We start from the raw sequence: 14,406 nt of genomic DNA on the forward strand, positions 1-14,406 counted from the left end.
GCTACGAGGTCTGCGACAGGAGGCTGGCAGAATCAGGTTTGTTCGGCTTGAGAGAAGTTCGGAAAGTCCCAGGGATGGGATCACTTCTGGCCTGCAGAGCTGTGGGCACGTCTCCGAGGCTGTTCCCCAGAACGCCGAGCTTTGAGGTTATAAGTCGTCGGTGAACATATATGTGAATGTGGATGAACGACCTAGATTCATGGAAATTGCCACTGGCTTGTAAACGCTGGCAAAAGTGAGAAACCAGTCTACACAGGTAGGGTGAATGTCCCCAGAGAAGGGGGACTGATGTGTGTCTCACTCCTGAGATGGACCGCGGCCTCCACCTCAGCTCAGCACGCCTTGCTCTTGTCGCCGAGGGCACTGTCAGATTTGAACATGCCCTTTCTGCTCCCTCCCTCTCTGCTCTTCTGCATAGCCCTTTTCACTGCAGCCCTGCTGTAATCTAAGTTCCTTTAAAAACAAAATAAAATTCTTAAGTGTCTGTCACCACAGCTCCTTGTAGTGAAAAAGGGAAGGTGTGGGTTCTTTGAAAGAAAAATGACAAGACAGAGTATTGGGTAACCCCAAGGTGTCGGCATGTAGGAGGTGAATTTATTCATCAAGAGAGATGGAAAACCCCGTCTGCCTTTCCAACTCCTTTTATAATAGGTTGTAATCACTGTTTGTGCCTTCGGGATATGGTGCTTGGAGTGAAAACCAGGCCCCTTGCAGCCCATGCTTAGGTGGAGGCTCGCACGACAGTGAGTAAACACCAGGACAATGGAATTCCACCAGACGGCACAGCGAGGCTTTCATCGTTTGCGGGAGTGACAGGTCGGGCTGGCTCCTGCGGCCTGGAGTGGAAGCACAATTACAAAGCTAAGGATCCGCAGGCTTGTTTGCAGAACTTACCTAGGAAACTGATACCCTCGGAAAGTGCCCCTTCATTCCAATGTCACTTCAGATAGGGCAGGTAAAAGGATTACTCTGGTGTGGCTGGCCCCCAGCCATTGTCTGCACAAGCCGACACTGAATGGGGTAACTTAACCCCCAAAGAGATAACCAACTGCTGTGTGTGTACTCACATTTACAACTGGCAATTCCCATGAAGTGGCGGGATGGTTTTCCGGAGCCTTTTGCTTCATTAACACGTTGGTAGCAGAATCTGAGATCGTACTGACCGAAGAGGGGGTATTGTGGAGAACAAGTCCAGGGGCTTGCCCTGATGCCTGTGAACCAAACCACATCCACCAGGGATGTGAGCATGGGAGGCGCCCACAGTAAGACAACACTCACTTCCCTCAGATTCCTTGTTTTAATTGTCAACGTGACTTAAAAATCTCAGTATAGTTTCTTTAAAGAAAAGTGTATTAGAAACCCCAAGGAAGAGAGAAAAGCAATGTTGAGGCTGTAATGTATTTTGCAGCTTTTGTTTTGATGGGACAGGTCCAAAAGCCCACTGTCTGACCGAGTCCTTGCTTGGCTTATGACTTTGAGGCCTTTAGGTACCCACCCCTGCCACCACCCCCGCCAGCTCAGACTCACCCCTCAGCAGCCAGCCCAAAGACCCAAAAGAATGAAGCTCTCCAACTCTTAGCTGGACATTCTCAGGCTGATTTTAGACCGAATTGCATTTTATTGTGAGAAATCTTCTACAAAATAAATAAAGTTTATTATGTTTCTGAAATAGGGACATAAGGAGGAGAAAGTAAAGGTTATTCTTAATCTCACTATTCAGATAACCCTTGTTGACAGTTAAAAATTTTTTAAAGTAACATACTATATATACAGTGAAAAAAATTCAAACATTACGGAAGATAAAAATAATATTAGATAAAATCGACCTTCACCCAAAAGGTAACCACTGCTAACATTGCCTTGGGTTTCCTTCCAAAACAGAAATAAAGATGCATATAGCAGCAAGATATACATAGCCCTTTACAAGATGTATATTTAAAAAAAAGTATAACATCCATACTATTTTACATCTAACCCTTTTCACTTAATTATATGTCTTGAGAGTTGGCTGCCTCTGCTGCATATGGATCTACCGCACTCTTCTTAGTGACTCATTCTATGCATGCATCATACCTGATCTGTCCAGCCTCGCACGAGACACTTGGAAGAACCACATGGATGGCAGGCAAGAGACATAGCCCCCAACACCCCCGCCTCAGTTCCTTCATCTGCAAAATGAGAATAGCAATAGTAAATGAGTGGATACATGGAAAACACTTAAAGAAGTATCTGAAACCTAATAAGTCATCATCATCATTATTAGCTATTAGTATCAGTGTGGTTTACCGTTAGAAACTTTTTAGATAAATATTAGCCATTGTTGTCAGTGTACTTTCCAGCTAGAAACTTTTTAGGTAAGTCTCAAAGATGTCACGATTAAAATTAGACCAATCTGAGAGCCCATCTCGTATTTTTGAGCTAAGCCCTTCAGAATACCTAGAAAAATTGAAATATCTGTGACCCGTTGTAGTGACAAAGTGACATTTTCTAAAACACAAGAAAATCCCCCAAATGAAGCCACAGCTTGAGTTCTGTTTTATGAAACAGCAGACAACAATATCGAGGGACAAGTTACTGAGGAGAAACAGAGGAGAATACTGTAGCCAATTGACAATGCAAGGAAAATCGTGGTGGGCAGAATGTAATTACCTGAACTGGAACTCGGCCAGGGTGTCTCTTTGCCCAGCAGAAGGAAATTAGACCAGATGTCTGGGGGAAAGGGTTTAGTTTTGGCCAACATTTCCCAAGATAATCTTTCCATCAGCAGTAAGGTCATTATATCCAGGCATTAAGGAGAACCATAGAGGGTCGGGGCTTAGAGGAACAAACCCTAAGAGATCGGTTAGTTCAGCCCTTCATTCTACAAATGAGAGATTAACTGACTTCCCCGAGTAACAAAGCCAGTTAGCGGAAGAGCCAGGGTTAGCCGAAAAGTCTCTTAACACCCAAACCAGTGTTTATTCCAGAACATTCCACTGGCTTATTTGTACAGAGTCCTAGGATACCCATTAGTACTCAAAAATAAGGCAAGACATATGTGAATGGGGGAATAATTAAGAGTTCTTAAATTAGCTCCTATAAGTGACGTCATATAAATATTTAACGACCTCAGAGATTAGGACACTTTTGTTGTTCTTGGAGGGGGTGTGATTTAATCTGCCTGACATCCTAGGGGTCCTCCTCTGAGAGGGAGGCTAAAGGATGGCGTTCTAAGCCTCCATTCCACCCTGTCCCCTGCTCAACCTCAGCAATATTGCTGCTGCAACATTTTACATGGTAGATGGTTTCACATAAAATGTATTGATATAAGGTTCCACTGCTAAAACAAAAAATTTTAATGCCATTGTTTTTGGCATAGGAGCCCACTGCTACATAATTTTTAAAATTTCATTAGGGGATTTGAGTGATCCAAAGAAATGCAACAGATGTCCAAGTAAGTTGAGCTTTGAAAGAGTGGCTTTCCCCCTCACCATTTTTCCGTTAGCACGATGACCCAGTATTTCCAAAAAGCATTTGCTGGGCATCCACGTGATTTATTTAAAGCCAGCCAATAAGGAGAGAGAAGCCAGAAGTTGACACGCTTTGCAGGTGAAGGCACAGATCTTATCCCCACAGTGTCACTGGCCCAGGCAGCCATTCAAAGTATGCTTCGGTACATTTTTGGGGCAATCGTTTCTTAAAGTTTGACAAAGGATAAGATGGAAAAGTTCTTGAGAGCCGTTGCACAATGATGTGACAATAGTTATGACTGAACTGTACAGGTAAAAATGGTAAAGATGGGAAGTTTCACGTCACGTGTTTTTTTACAATTAAAATTTTAAAAAAAAAATTTCAAGGGAAAAGTGTGCCTTTCTTTAGTTTTTTCTCCTTCCTGTCAGCTGGGATGCAGAAGTGATGTCTGATGCTCCAGTAGCCATCTTACACTATGCAATGATAGCCAAACGCTGAAGATGATGGGGTAACAAGATGCTGTGCAAGGAGCAACAAGATGCTGTGTAAAGGAACCGAGTCTCTGGCATCCAGAACTGTGCCATCCCTGCATGGCCTACAGCTGGGTCTCTTTTATGTAGGAGAGAAATAAATTTCTATTATATCTCGTTAACAAAAAGATTGCCAAGGGAGGTATTTGCATCACATGCATCAAATGTATCAAGACAGTGAGGTCATAATCCCAAATCACTTTATCTTATTTATTTTGTTCTAACACGGTTATGATGCAGAGCAGTGCTTCTCAAAGTGTGGTCCCTGGACCACACCATCAGCATCACCTGGAACTTGTTAGAAATGCCCCCAGATCTCCTCACTTAGACATGCTGGCTGCTGGACTGCATGATCTGTATTTTAGCCATCCATCCAGAGAATTCTGATGCCTGGGAAACTAAGAACACCATTCCCACAGAGGGAACACAGAGAAGTCCTGTTCGTACAGTGTCAGGGTTAGGAGTTGGGGGTCTGCAGTCAAGAGTCCTGAGTCTGAATCCCTACCACTTAATAGCTCTGTAGCGCTAGAAAAGTGGCTTGACCTCTTCAAGCCTCAATTTTCCCACCAGTGAGATGGAGAATTAACATACCTATATCCTAAGATTGTTGAGACGATCCAACAGCATAATTTGTGTAAAGCTCTTATTCTGCAAATGTTTACTCTTAAATGCAGGATCAATAATTCTATCTTACTAGTGTTTCACGCTCTATGAAGCCTCATGACTTGACAAAAAACAAGCATGATAAACAGATCGGAGAACAACAGAGGAATTTTGGTGAAAAGGAATTAATAGAACTAAAATAGTGCTGAAATCACTTGCCAAGAAAAAAACAACAAATTAAGAAAACAACAGCAACAATATTAATAATAATAGATAACATTTGTTAAATGCTTACCATGTGCCAGACACTGTCCTAACCGCTTTGCGTGATGAGCTCATTAAATCTTCCTCACGTCCGTCTGAGGCACGTGCTATAATTACGCTTGTTTTACAGACGAGGAAACAGGAACAGAGAGGTTAAGAGATGAGCCCAAGATCACACAGCCAGTGAGAGAGAAAGCCAGATTCCATCGCAGGAATTTCGCTCTGAAGTCCATGTTCTTAACCTTGGCCCTCACATTCCTGGTATATTCTGGCTTCTGTTCAGGGGAGTAGTAAATGGAATGATGGCCTCTGACCCAGGTTACAAGGAAGGGAAAGTGCAGTTCACCGGTTTTTTTGAGCACTCACACAGTGTGAGTGCCTCAGTTTGGAGCCTCCTAGAAGTGTCGCTGAGGCAAGGATTTGAGTGTAGTTTATTTGGGGTTGCAGGAAATACTTACAGGGAAAGAGAGAGTAACACAGAGAAGGGAGAGCAGGCTGGCGACGTATGTCGGCAACCAGCTCGCAATCCCACAGGGCCACCTCTGCAAAACCCGCTCGTGGAATTATGCCACCCGAAGGGGAGCAAGAGCTCGGACACCTACCCTCCAGGTCCCGGGAGACAGTGAAGGAGGGCTGCCCCAGGGGTGTTAATTGCCTACTGCTTCTGACTTCTTGCCATGCTGCCCAAAAGCAGAGCAGCCCTCCAAGATTTCAAGAAAAAAACCTCGAAGTTAAATTTGCTTCTTTGTACAGTAACATTGTCAGGGTCAGTAGTTTCCACCCTTGAGTTTCCTCAGAATCCTTAAGACTCCTCAAAACACAGATTGCCGGCCTCATCCCCAGAGCTTTGGATTGAATTGGTCCAGATAGGGCCTGATAATTTGCATTTCTAACAAATTTCCGAGGATGCTGATGTAGCTGGTTGGAGCCACATGCTGTGAGGTCATCGGGTCTCCCAGCCCGGAGGGACTGACACAGGCTCCTGAAGAAGCCACTATACAAATTGTGTGTCTGTGTGTGTTTAACAGGAATATTTGAAAAAGAAACGATAAATCACTCACTGACACACTTTGATCCTAGAACTTCAAACTAAATAATAGAAATGAGCCTCCCCCTTAGCTGATCACCCCTCCCTTTCAAAGAGCTATCGTGGCCAGGCACACAGTGGTCCAGAAGTCCATCTTTTTCTGCTCCCTGAGAAATACAGTAATTCCCCATCTCTAATAGAGCTCTCTTACAGAACCTAAAACCATACGATGTCTAAGAAGAAAATATGCTTGCACTGCAAAACTACATCCTTGTTTGTTTTCTTTTTTAAAAGTGAAATTGTAAATTTCTTTTTCACTCGAAAAGAGCCATCAAGAACTCATTCTTCTGTTAGGTGATCCTGAATGCCCCACATTTCAGAGAAGCCAGCCCCTCAGGCCACGGTTTGTGCAGACTCTGTGCTAAGACTACAGTGGGCTTATGCAGGACAATAATCGATATTTTGATGAAACTGGAAATTATCAAAAACCTATCTTATGGTTTGCTGAATACTACACAGAGAAATCATCTTAAATTAGCAATTTCCAGAATCAACAATGTATCACTTTACTAATCCAAAAAAGAAAGTTGAGTTTTAGTAACTTAAGAAGGCACTGAGAGATGCTCCTGTGCGTCCACTTTCCCGGCGCAGGGGTGAGGGCTGACCGATGACTAATCATCCGTCCTCCCACTGGGCTGTTTTGCGTTTGATGTCAGCCCGAGACCCCGAGTTAAGAAGTGTCACCCTAAAGAAAAGATCACAGTACAAAGCATTTTATTTCCTCATAAGAACTTCTTGAAACAACTGCTCAAGAGCTGAAACCACTTAGAAGAGTTCTATTGCCTCTATATTATTTTTCTGCATTTCTGCTGGAAATTAAATTTCACAAATTGACAGTTATTACAAATCTAATACTAGCAATATTAAATGAATGTACTGAAGAAAGTAGGGAAATTTTTCATCTCAGTCCTCAGACTTTCTTGTGCGTTTATTTGAAGGTCACTTAAGACCAGTTGACAGGTAAGAGCACTGAACGGAGTTGTTCCTTTGTATCGACTGGCTTAGTTTAGCGATTATGATCATTTCTATTATTTCACTTTGCATTGTTATTAGAAATACTGTGGTACATTATCCTTGTGCCCTAAAGATTAATTATTGTTAATTGGAACAGAATTGTATCAGTCTTAACTGAAAGCTGTGCTGATTTTTAATCACCGAACCCTCATTTAAAAAAGTAGAAAAGTCACAGTGGTTTGCTAACTTGATTAATTTGATTTGAATCACTATTCTTTAAAGCCAAACATAAGTTTTTCTTCAAATAAAAATTTTCGATCTATATTAAACCAGTGCTGCTTATAACTTTATGAAACTACTCAAACAGGTAAGAGATTTCCTTTTTGTCAGATAAACTCCACATTATTTGGTATCTGATTGTCCTAAGATGCCTATAAAAATTAAAAACACTCCTTTTCTGCGAATAGTTGGTTGATCCAATGTCCTTGCTTATTTAAGAAAGAAATAGATTTTATTTCAAAACAGTAAATCTATGTAGCTATAAGCAGAAGAAACTCATGGCCGGCCTATCCACTGATCTGATGCAAACTGATGGAACTAATAATGTGAAATAATAAAAAATATTGTTGACTCTCAACAACATTGCCCACATAATGTTACCCCGTACCACTGTTCATTTAGTGCCCTTCAGTGCTAGTTTTCTCTGACTGGAAGAAGCCTTCAGGACAATGGACTGATTTTGTTTAAAACATGGAACTTGCTGTGTGTCAAGTTACTCAAGGACTCCTTATAGGAGAATGAAAGCTAAGCATGAAAGAACAAGAAAATCTTTCTTAGCTGGAAGTTTTACAATTGACTTGCATGCTTTTGTGGTGGTTTCTTACGAGGCAAATTTGCTTCCATGTAATTTGTCTGCACAAATATCACCAAGGAAATTCCTAGACACTTGCTACCTATCTATATGGAGCAACTTGTCTTTCAAAACCTTAAAGAACGCCTTGATGTTCATGGTGCTCTCACCACCTGCCGTGGGAGGGAAAGGTAACAGCTGTATGTTAAAAATTAGACCTAGAACCTACTTCTGATCCCAAATCGCAGGGCAAATCAGCAAAATTGGTGCATTCAAAATACGATTATCTTTTAAAGTCGAACATGCACTTACCATGGAATCCAGAAATCTCACTCCTGGTTATTTGCCCCAGTGAAATGAAAAATCATATTCACACAAAAACTTATGGTAATGTTTACAGCAGCTTTAGTCGTAATTGCCAAAAACTGGAAACAATTCAAATGCCCTTCCGTAGATGAATGGAGAAACAAACTGTGTGGTACCTCTATACCACAGGAGGCTGCTCCACAGGAAAAGAAAGGGAACCACTGATACATACAGCCACATGGCTAACAACCAGTATCTTGTGCTGAGTGAAAGGAGCCAGACTCAAAACACCATGTATTATATGAATCCATTTATTTTTCCATTTTCCATTTTGGAAAAGGTTAAAGTAAAGGGACAGAGAACACCTCAATGGTTGCCAGGGCTTGGAGTGGAGGAAAGCATTGTCTCCAAAGGGAAGGGTAAAGGAATTTTGGAGGGCAGTGGAACTATTCCATTTGTTGATTGTGGTGATGGTTATATGATTATTTGTCAAAGCTCACAAAACTATACACCAAAAGAGTGGATGTTACTATATGTAAATTATACTTATTTTTTTAAGACTTTATCTTTTTAGAGCAGTTTTAGGGTCACACAAAAACTGAGACGAAGATACAGAGACTTCCCGCATACTCCTTGCCCTCACACACGCACACCCTCCTCCACAATCAGCCTCCCCTTTTATCAACATCCTTAACCAGAGGGGCACACTTGTTGTGTTGACTAACCTACACTGACACATCATTATCACCCAAAGTCTGTAGTTTAAATTGGGGTTCACTCTTGGTGGTGTACATTCTGTGGGTTTGGACAAATGTATAGTGACGTATATGCACCATTATAGTGTCCTACAGAGTAGTTTCACTGCGCTAAAAATCCTCTGTGCTCTGTCTACACTTTTTTAAAAAAGAATTATTTTCCTACAATAAAAAAATTTTCGCTTGCTCCAGGGGGCGTCAATCTACCTTTCTGCTCCTCCATCACCTGGAGAATATTGACAACAAAAGAATTTGTAAGTTTTTTCATTAAATTATCCCCCCTCATTCTAGAACCATTCTAGAACCCATTCTAGAAGTTCATTAGGATGAGACATATTGTTTCTCTACAATACATCCAAAAACATGTCCAGCCTTGTTCAGCACCTTCGGTAAGAGGGAGCTGACCTCTCCCCAAAACACAGAGTCACCTAGGACTTCGCTTGTCTTAGGCAGCCCATCCTTATGTGAGCTATTTTAGGAACCTGATCACACTCTTGCTACACCTGGAACCTCTGAGTTATGCCCATGAATGCTGCTGTCCAGCTGTAACCCCTTCTCGAACTTGGCCTGCGGAATATTGGAACCTACTTAAAAGGCTTTGCACTGATCTCCACTAAATGCCATTTTGCTACGTTCTGCTTCAGCCAACATGTTGAGTCTCTGGTCTAGCTGCCCGGGTCACTACTGGCAAACTTGATCAGAAGCCACCTATGTCTTCACTCACCTTGATGACAAAAATGTTAATCCATCAAATCAAAGTGATGGTGAGATATCACTTCCTGTCCACCAGATAGGAAAAAAAAAAAAAAGATGTATATTATCAGACAGGATTCAGACTATGCGTATCCCTTACGGTGTTGGCAGAATTAGAATTAGGTAAAAACTTTTGGAAGGTAATTTAGTTGTAGCTAAAGGCCAAAGTTGCAACTAAGGCTTTTGCTCCAGCAATTTCCCTTTCAGGGAGCTGCCCTAGAAAACGACTCACACATGTGCAAAATTGTATACGCAAGAATGTTCTTTGCAGAAATATTTAAAAATAGCAAGTAATAGGAAACAATTTATGGGGGTTGTTAAATAAATGTTTACACGCTTGTACTAATAATAAATACTTGGATACAACTTACCATGTGCCAGGCATTGTTCTAGGACTTTCCCTGCATTGTTTCATCTGAGTTGTGTATTATTATTATCTCCATTTCACAGACGAGGCAGCTGAAGCACAGAGTTTAAACCACTTGCCCAGGGTTATGTTACTAGTCTGTGGAAGAGCTGGGACCCCGTCAGGCCCCAGTGTACACACTTTACACCACTGTCACTTGTGCCTCTGCAGACTGGAATACATAGAAATCCTTCAGGAGAATAAGACAGGCCCACATGAAATGACATAGGAGTAGTTCTAAGACTCATGACTTGCAGCAAGAGGGTCTGAGACACATTGTTACATAAAAAATGAGGTCACTGAAAAATATATGGAGTTCTATTCTACTTGCATCGGAAAAAGACAGATATAAGTAGAGCTGGAAGAGAAGGGAAGGACTTCGAGGTTTCCACTGTTAATTGTTACCAATTATTTTACAATGAAAATATATTTGTTTTGCTAGTGTCAAGGCGCAATAAACAGAAATAAAGAAATAGTAAAGAAGAAAGGATGTTAAACCAGATAGGATCTAGCGTGACCTTGTGGCATTTTGCTAGAGGTCTTCACCGTGGCAGTGGGTGACGACTAGGGTAAAAGGATTAATTGTATGAATCCGTCATTTTTTTCTTTAAACGGAGTTAATGAAGTATAATTCATATACTACAAAATTCATGAATTTTAAGTGTACATTTTGACGACTACTGACAAGTGTACATGCTGTGTAATCACCAGCATAGTCATGAAACAGAAGACTCCCATCACCCCAGGATGCTCCCTCGTGCCCTTTGCCATCAATCCTTTACTGCCATCCTCAACTCCAGCAACAAGTGATCTACATTCCGTTGCTCTATTTTTGCCATTTCTAGATTTTCTTGAAAATTGAATCATACCATGTATAATATCTGTGTCTGCCGTGTCTCACTTCTTTCACTTAGCACATTGCTTTTAATATCTATTTTGTCACTTGTATCAGTAGTTTATTCTTTTATTTTGCTGAGTAGCCTTCCATTTTATGGATATACCAACAAATGGTGTTGAAAACCAGATATCCAGGGCCCAGCCCCATGGCTGAGCGGTTAAGTTCATGTGCTCTGCTTCAGCTGCCTGGGGTTCACCAGTTTGGATCCTGGACATGGACCTACACACCACTCATCAAGCCATGCTGTGGTGGCATCCCACATAGAAGAACCAACTAGGATATGCAGCTGTGTACTGGGGCTTTGGAGAGAAAAAAAAAGGAGGAAGATTGGCAACAGATGTTATCTCAAGGCCAAAAAGCAAAAAAAAACCAAAAAATCCTCGATACCCACATGTGAAAGAATGAAATTGGCCCCTTATCTTACACCATACACACATACACAAAAATCAACTCAAAATGGATTAAAGACTTCAACACAAGCCCTGACATTATAAAAGTCCTAGAAGAAAACATAGGGGAAAAGCTTCTTGACGGTGGCCTTCACAGTGATTTTTTGGATATGACACCAAAAACAGAGGCAACAAAATCGAAAATAAAAAAGTAGGACTACATCAAACTAGAAAGCTTCTACACTGGTTAGAAAACAATCAACAGAATTGAAAGGCAATCTACAAAATAGGAGAAAACATTTGTAAACCATATATCTGATAAGGGGTTAATATTCAAAATATGTAAGGGACTCATACAATTCAATAACAAATCACAAATAGCACAATTACCAAATGCGTAAAGGACTTGAATAGGTTTTTCTTCAAAGAAGACCTACAAATGCCCACAGGTATATGAAAAGGTGCTCAACATCATTATCATCAGAGAAATGCAAATCAAAAGCACAATGAGATCTCACTTCACAGCTGTTAGGATGGCTATTATCAAAAAAACAAAAAATAGTAAGTGTGGACAAGGATGCGAAGAAATCAGAACCCTTGTACACTCTTGTTGGGAATACAAAATAAAGCAGCTGCTATAAGAAACAGTATGCAGGCTCCTCCAAAAATTGAAAATAAAATTAGCACGTGATCCAGCAATTCCACTTCTGAGTGTAAACCCAAAAGAACTTAAATCAGCATCTCAAAGAGGCATCTGCCCTCCCATGTTCATTACAGCATTATTCACAATAGCCAAGATAGGGAAACAACTAAATGTCCATTGAAGGATGAATGCGCAAAGAAAATATGGCATACACACGCAATGGAATATTATTCAGCCTTAAAAAAGAAGGAAATCCTCCTATTTGAGACAATAAGGATGGAGCATGGAGGATACTACACTAAATGAAATAAGCCAGTCACAGAAGGACAAGTACTGCGTGATTCCACTTATATGATATATTTAAAATAGTCAAACTCAAACACAGAGACTAAAAAGGCAAGAATCAGCCATTTTAAAATCTGTTTATTAATCTGGTCTTTCATCCTAGTAATTATATGACCATCCAGCTCACAAAAATATCCTGAGACATCTTCAAACTCCTTCTTGACCCATTGATAAAATGTAAGTTCAAATCCTGACTTCCCTCCCTGTAGTGGAGTGATTCGAGCAAGAGGCTTAACCTCTCCAGACCTCAACTTAATTATTGCTAAAGCAAGGACGAAAATAGTTCCCACTTCATAAGAATGTCAGGAGATTTAAATAAGAAAATCCACCTAAAGCACTTACAATGGGGCCTGGTGTATAGTAATGATTCAGAAACAATACTTTCTGAAGTATGAAGATCCTCCCACTCTTTTACAAAAGGGAGTGAGGCCAGTTTAAAGTGACTTGCTTGTAATGGCCCATATTGACTCCTTGAAATTACTCAACTCCCTTCTCAGTGTCCAGGGACCACGTATCAGCCCATGTCCCTTTTTTCCTATTTCCCTCACCTCTGTCGCTTTCCATGGTCTCTCAAAAGTGGTTAAAACCAATGGCTTTGTTTTCATGAGTCCTTAGTTCCAGGATGTAGATTGTCTGATTCCAGAAAATGAAACACATTAGAGTGTTAAAGAATTGGACTCCATATGTTCCATGCTGTCCTGCCAAAGTCATGAACAAACACAGGCCATAATGGTTAGAAAATATAATGAAAAGAAAATACCTCCTTCTGAATAGATCAGATATATGAAAATACATTGAAACCCTCTGCTATTAGAACTAATAGTTCCTTGAAATAATAGGTTAAATTATAAATATAGTCTTTTTAAAATTATACATGCATATGTTTGTCTTTTAAAAAAAAAAAAAAAGAAAAAAGAAAAGAAAGGAGGGAAGAAAAAAGGGAGCCAGAGCTTTTTTCTGAGAATGGATTACCTGGAGTTGTACATTATCTTTTGCCATAAGCCACACTCACAACGAATTATCTAGAAGTCTAGCTTTTATTTTATTAAAGTGCAATGAGAAATTGAAGACACTTGTTAAATTATCAGAATACAGAAAAATTGACAGACTTTTGTAACTTTTCCAGACTTGGAGTGTTATCTAATACACATCTAAATCAACCATTTCTGAGTGACTTGCCTTCATGAATTCTTTCAAAAGTGTTCAGTTTGATTTTCCTTTATTTTCACATTTGTGTTTCATTGGTTTTCACAGTGTTTAATCAAAGTATACAAATGTAATAACAAGTACAAAAGGTCTAAAGCAATTTGGAAACAAGCCCAATGACTCTTGATGACAACAGAACGTAACTGAAGGAGGCAGAAATGTATAGATACTGTAGGACTGTGCTGTCCAATACGGCAGACACTAGCATATGGGGCTATTTAAATTTTAATTAATTAAAGTTAAATGAAATGTAAAGTTCAGCTCCTCAATCCCACTAGATACACTTCAAGTGCTCAATTGTCACATGAGACTGGTGGCTTCCATATTGGACAGGGAGGATAAGGAACATTTCGTCATGGTAGAAATTTCTTTAGGAAAACGCTGGTCAAGAAAGTAATCTACTGTGCATGTGCATTTGCAATGCCTTTGGCATTAGTCAGTAAGTATTTTAAGGGGAAGAAGATGGTAAATTAGTGCAGTGAATCATTTAAGAACAGATCAGTTATGAAAGTTTCCCTAAATTAGGTGTTCGAGAATGCACACTATGGGAGGTTCTTGATTAGATTTGTCAAAAGGACGTAGGAGTCAAATTGAAGAGGTTCTTGCTGGCCTATGACAGAGCAGTCCGGACGCCAAAAAAATAAAGTGTGCATTAAATTGAAACACATCAAATATATGAAAATAGATGAGTACATAATGTTAAAGAAAACCTCGTTAGTTATGATCGGTAGTTGCAAAAGGCAAGAATTTGTTACTCGGAAAATACATCAATGGAAAAAAACAGAATTAGGCTTTCTGTATTTCAAGGTAACCATATAGTGAAAAAAGTTCTCCTTCATAGAAGAATTCTAGCTAATCAATACAGACGGAGTTAGAAAATCACTGTTGTGTACGCCTTAGTGAAATAATGGATTTAGGCAGAGCTGTGTTTGTACATGTGTAACCCTGGCTAGGGAGAAGAAATGCG

At 40.3% G+C, this 14,406-nt stretch overlaps 1 long non-coding RNA gene across 1 annotated transcript; it reads right to left on the reverse strand.

Moving 5' to 3' along the window:
* Nucleotides 1–580: 580 nt before the first annotated feature.
* Nucleotides 581–6,367, reverse strand: LOC139078065 (uncharacterized). The gene is made up of 4 exons (XR_011530796.1): nucleotides 2,074–6,367; nucleotides 1,528–1,634; nucleotides 1,068–1,211; nucleotides 581–836 (listed from the first exon to the last, which is right to left on the reverse strand). It is a non-coding gene; the product is annotated as an uncharacterized lncRNA (long non-coding RNA).
* Between the last annotated feature and the right edge of the window lie 8,039 nt (nucleotides 6,368–14,406).

This window comes from Equus przewalskii, chromosome 21 (assembly GCF_037783145.1).
Source record: "Equus przewalskii isolate Varuska chromosome 21, EquPr2, whole genome shotgun sequence".
Classification (NCBI taxonomy): domain Eukaryota; kingdom Metazoa; phylum Chordata; class Mammalia; order Perissodactyla; family Equidae; genus Equus; species Equus przewalskii.